This window comes from Abramis brama, assembly GCF_963993115.1.
Source record: "Abramis brama genome assembly, chromosome: 10".
Lineage (NCBI taxonomy): Eukaryota > Metazoa > Chordata > Actinopteri > Cypriniformes > Leuciscidae > Abramis > Abramis brama.
The window spans coordinates 7,100,713-7,106,916 of record NC_139972.1 but is presented as its reverse complement, the minus strand read 5'-3'; the positions used below and the strand labels follow the sequence as shown (position 1 = coordinate 7,106,916).

General features: G+C 38.3%; 1 long non-coding RNA gene across 1 annotated transcript; it reads left to right on the top strand.

The window, feature by feature from the left end:
- Positions 1-2,641: 2,641 nt before the first annotated feature.
- LOC311090802 lies at positions 2,642-6,204 on the top strand. The gene is made up of 3 exons (XR_014607954.1): positions 2,642-2,701; positions 3,591-3,623; positions 4,430-6,204. It is a non-coding gene; the product is annotated as an uncharacterized lncRNA (long non-coding RNA).

The following is a 6,204-nucleotide window of genomic DNA, read 5'->3' as shown; positions in this document are numbered from 1 at the left end:
TGTCTGTTTCGGGGGTCGCACCAAGGGGCTGCCGGTCACGAAACTCACATTATCTAGATTGATAGTAGATGCTATCTCTCTGGCCTACACCTCACTGGGCCTCTGGTGCCCTATAGGTGTAAGAGCTCACTCCACAAGAGGCATGGCTTCCTCTTGGGCATGGTCCAGTGGAGTCCCTATCGAAGACATTTGTGCGGCAGCCGGCTGGTCCGCTCCGTCCACATTTGCAAGATTTTATAACCTAGAGGTCCCTGCGCTGCAGGCACGAGTTCTCTCTATCTAGGCCCTGGCTCTACGGACCCAGGCCAGTGTATAGTCAGTGTATAGTATAGTGTATAGTAGACTCAGATACACTCTGTTGTGACTTCACATTTTCTGTGTGGGAATAATATTCTAGGTCCCTGGCTCTGTCGACCCAGCCCTATATATATAACTTTGTGGCCCTTGTGCTTCACTATATACTTTGCATATAGGGGTTAAAGTGAAAAAAAATTCATTGGCACCATTTATTTTCAAGCATGTTAATGGAATATTTTTATGAATGCAGACCAGTATCACTGATATAGCTACTTATGTCTCGATGAAAATGTATTTTTCCAAAATTTGAAACATTTATTAGGCTTAAAAAAATATAACAACTTTTAAGTGAACTTAAAACAATCCTCACTTAAACCCATAATAAATGTCAGATTTACCTGTACCTTACCTGTCTAACCCAGTGGTTCTCAATTCCAGTCCTCGGGACCCCTTGCTATGCACATTTTGTATGTCTCTCTTATCTGACACACTCAGTTCAGTTCATGGAGTCTCCCTTAATGAGTTGATGATCTGGTTCAGGTGTGTTAAATAAGGGAGACATAAAAAATGTGCAGAGCAAGGGGTCCCTATTGGACTGGAATTGAGAACCACTGGTCTAACCGATGTGAATTATATAGAAATTGAATACGTTTATAAAACAGTCCGCACTGCATAAATTATAAATGAAAAATAGATTAATCCTTAAGCCTTGAGCAGTTAGTAATTTTCTCTGTTCCCATTGTTCTTTGGTTAACTTTACTAACAGAGAGAATTGCTGTCACTTTAATACCCGCCGCTGCTGACAGGATCTCACGCATCTCATTCTCTACTCTTTACTTCAATTTAAGATTGCATTTAACTCACTTGACTGTTCTTGTGAAGATACTCGACAAAACTGACATTTTGGCATAAATGTGTGTGTTATGGTTCGTTTAAGCGAGAAAGAGAACTCGATGGCGCGCTGCCGACTGCGATACTGGCGCGCGTCTTTCTGTGTGTGTGTGTGTGTGTTTCAGGAGGACATTCACTGACAGCGCGTTCTCTTTTGTCTTCTCGCGCATTGATAGTTTAAAACATTTGCGTGAAAGAGAGCATGATCATATAACCCAAAGGATAAAGAACGGACGATGCGATAAATATTTTAACACGTTAAAGCTGGACAAAGATTAATCGCATGCGTTTCCGTTGACAGCACTAACATTAGGCTACTTGTCATACATTGCTGACAGAAAATGCTGCGGTTTAAAGTGGACTCGTTTTCATGGTAGGCCTACACAGAATGTTTTTTTTAAGCTACAGAATATTTAATTAAATATTAAAATTAAATATTTAGCCAAGTCTGAAGTTACCAAGCAGCAGTGTATGTTAACGTTAGCTCAGTTATCAACAGGTGTAGACAGAAAATATGATTATCCTGACCTGAGCTAATTTACTGAATCAACCAACTCACATCTCCTTTCTTTCTTTTCATCCATGGTGACATTACAGTCACCAGTTGTTGTTTCTGGCGTTTCATTGCTGTCTGTGCCGCAACCGCTACTTGCTCATTAGAACATTCCCAGCAAGCAATAGCCATCATTTCAATGTCTGGGTTAAATATAGACCCGATATAGTCCGGCTATGTCTAACCCACTTTTAGCCCAAATAACATTTAATCTGGGTAAATGTATTTTTTTCCAAAATAACTTGTGAGATGTATGATATCCCATCATGTTAGCAAAGTTAACTGTGATTACAAGTTGTTTGGTTTGCTTTATTTTACATGTTATATGTGTAGGGCTGTGCGTAGCCACGATTTAGCTGATATTCAGACCCGGCTATTGTAGCCCACTTTTAGTCAAAACTGATTAATTGTAGGTTTTTTTGCCAGGAAGTGCATGTTGTTGATATTTCATCACGTTCGCATTGGTAATGATATCTACAAGGTTCAATGTGTCATTTCACGACATGGTCGATCTGTAGTCACGATTTAGCTCCGAATTGGACGGGCTATATGCGGTCTGCTTTAGCCCACCTGGCGAAATCAAAGCAATCTGGTCTATGGACGGCTTGGCTATAGCCCTGATTCAGACCAGCGAGCTAGTATAAGAATATATTAGTCTTAAAAATGTTTTCGCTCACACAGCTTAATGTTTGCTGTCACACATAAACATAGGCTATAACATATACACAATCTACGATATGAGTGTCTATCATTTCAAATTAAATCAAATGCAATGGCATTTCTCAACCGCTAGATGGCACAATCGAAACACTACTGAGACATGACTACTAGATCACTTTAGTCAGATCTCGCGATACACATTTCCTCCATTTTCAATTTTATTTGACACGAGGCAGCTGTTGGAGATCGAGCAACGGGCGAGCAACACTCTGAAAACCTTCAAATTTCTACTTCGATCTTGTAAGTATGCGTGTTATTTTTGTTATGTTCATTGTTTAAATTAGTTAGTTGTTATAATGTGTAGAAACCGTGACATTTTAACATTACCATTGCAGAGTAATATTTTTCTCCAACAAGTTAACGTTGTTAACGTTGCACATGTTATTGCAACTGTGTGCCCATATCTAAATTCAAGCTGGTAAGCATGAAACTGAATATTATCATTACTATTTTTTATTATTATTAAAGATACCAATATATTTTTGTTTTTAGATTAGAGTTTGATTTAATGCAAATTTTCAAAGTACTTTACATAAAACTTAACAGCAACATAGTGCAACATGAAAAGAAATTATAAAAAAAATATTTTTTTTCCTTTCTAATTAATAAAAGGTAGTGGCAAACAGTAATGTCTTTAAACTTGATTTAAAAGAATTAAAATATGCAGCATACATTCAGTTTTCAGTGAATTTGTTTCAGATATGGTGCATAAAAACTGAATGCTGCCTCTCCATGTTTTGTTTTGACTTTTTATTTTATTTTGACTTATAAATTTGATATAAAAGTAGCTGGCTACTGTCCCAGATGACCTGAGAGGTCTGCTCTGGATGGTTCATAATGCATCAGAAGATTAGAAATTTACTTTGGCCTTAAAATGTTAATTAATTTAATAACCAGCTGTAGTATTTTTATATGAATTCTTTGACAGACAGATAGCCAGTGTAAAAACCTCACAACTGGAGTGATGCTATCCACTTCATTTGATTTAAAGACACTTTATTGCAAATTATCCAGCTATCAGTCAACAAAGTACAGCAATTGAATATACAGAACACTTGTCACTGACTACCATTAAATGTCTTGTTACCAACATTCTTCAAAATATATATTTTTTGTGTGTGTTCAACAGAAGAAAGCCATACAGGTTTGGAACCAAGTGAAAGTGAGTAAATGCTTACATGATTTTTTTTTTAAGTGAACTATATAAGTATCTTTTTATGTTCATCAGAGTTATATGAGTAAGTGATAAAGAATGATTTATAGGGATAGTTCACTTTGAAATTAAATTTTGGCATGTTTTAGCTTACCTTAAGGGAATCCAAGATGTTGTATTTATTTATCTTTGTTTCTGAAGTAGTTTCAATTTTGATATTTTTAAGTCAAACTGTTCTTGTCTGTCAGTCAGTCAGTCATGCAATGCAGGTCTATGGTCAGTCACTACCTGAAAGAGCACGATTGTTGACACAATTTGTTATGATTTCTCTTACATTATGAGCGCGCTATTTGACGTGCCTACATTTGTAATTAAAAAATTTTGGTCAGCAGTAAAAATTGTCTAACGAACAGTTCTGTTTAAAAATCCGTACTGAAATCGAACCGAAAGCCTCGTACAGAATGGTTCAATACGTGTATCATTACACCCCTAAAATATATGTATGTGTGTAATGTATATATATATATATATATATATATATATATATATATATATATATATATATATATATATATAATTAGTGCATCACCATTATGCAGGCAAAAATGTTCAATTATTGATATTTATTAATAATATTGATATAAATTATTGTCTATATTGATCTAAATTATATAGTCTCAATCTATATTCCGTTAACTCTATATTGGCCAGCTCTAGTGTGCATCCTACAAAAGTGAATGACTGTAATTAGTTAAAAATGATTGTCAGCAATGCTTTTCTTGAGCAATAATTTTTTTCTTTTTCTCATTTGGCAGACGCAGTGATGACCAACTTTCCTTCGGCGACTGAATGGGAAATAAAAAATGCAATTTCTGGTCATTTTAAACAAGCACCAGGGAGAGCAGGGGGTGGTGGTTATGGATATAAAGCTAACAATTAATTCTTAAAAATTTTAGTATCTTAAGTTGTTTTACATATTTTCCAATATTTTATTTGTTCATTTTTATGTTTGAATGTTGTCTAAGTTGTTAATATAATTGTTCTAAATAAATCCTTTTATAAACAATTAGTTTGGATGGATTTTCCTTTATGAGAACCTGTTATATTTGAGTGAAAAGAATCCTTATGCCTCATTTTGTTGTCTATTACATGTAAACTCAGAAAAAAAAGAAACGTCCTCTGACTTTCAACTGTTTTTACTTTCAGTAAACTTAATGTGTGTAAATATTTGTATGAACACTAAAAGAGTCAACACCATAAGACATAAACTAAAAATGTTTCACAGACATGAGACTAACAGAAATAGAATAATGTGTCCCTGAATAAAGGGAGGCTCAAAATTAAAAGTACCAGTCAGTATCTGGTGTGGCCACCAGCTGCTTGAAGTACTGCAGTGCATCTCCTCCTCATGGACTGGACCAGATTTGTCAGTTCTTGCTGTGAGATGTTACCCCACTCTTCCACCAAGGCACTTGCACGTTCCTGGACATTTCTGGGGGGAATGGCCCTAGCCCTCACCCTGCGATCCAACAGGTCCCAGACGTGCTCAATGGGATTGAGATCCAGGCTCTTCGCTGGCCATGGCCGAACACTGACATTGCTATCATGCAGAAACTCACGCACAGAACGAGCAGTATGGCTGGCGGCATTGTCCTGCTGGAGGATCATGTCCGGATGAGCATGCATAAAGGGTACCACATGAGGGAGGAGGATGTCTTCCCTGTACCGCAAGGCATTGAGATTGCCTGCAATGACAACAAGCTCAGTCCGATGGTGATGTGATATACCGCCCCAGACCATGACGGACCCCCCACCTCCAGATCGATCCCGCTCCAGGGTACAGGCCTCGGTGTAACGCTCATTCCTTCGACAATAAACACGAATCCGTCCATCACCCCTGGTGAGACAAAACCGTGACTCATCAGTGAAGAGCACTTTTTGCCACTCCTGTCTGGTCCAGCGAAGGTGGGTTTGTGCCCATAGGCGGCGTTGTTGCTGGTGATGTCTGGTAAGGACCTGCCTTACATCAGGCCTACAAACCCTCAGTCCAGCCTCTCTCAGCCTATTGCGGACAGTCTGAGCACTGATGGAGGGATTGTGTGTTCCTGGTGTGACTCGGGCAGTTGTTGTGGCCATCCTGTACCTGTCACGCAGGTGTGATATTCGGATGTACACGTGGTCTTCCACTGCGAGGATGATCAGCTGTCCTTCCTGTCTCCCTGTAGCGCTGTCTTAGGCGTCTCACAGTGCGGACATGGCAATTTATTGCCCTAGCCACATCAGCAGTCCTCATGCCTCCCTGCAGCATGCCTAATGCACGTTCACGCAGATGAGCAGGGACCCTGGGCATCTTTCTTTGGGTGTTTTTCACAGTCGGTAGACAAGTCTCTTTAGTGTCCTGCATTTTTAGAACTGTGACCTTAAATGCCTACTCTCTGTAAGCTGTTAAGGTCTTAACGACCATTCCACAGGTGCATGTTAATTAATTGATTATGGTTAATTGAACATGCATGGAAAACATTGTTTAAACCCTTTACAATGAAGATCTGTAAAGTTATTTGGATTTTTACAACATTATTGTTGAAATACA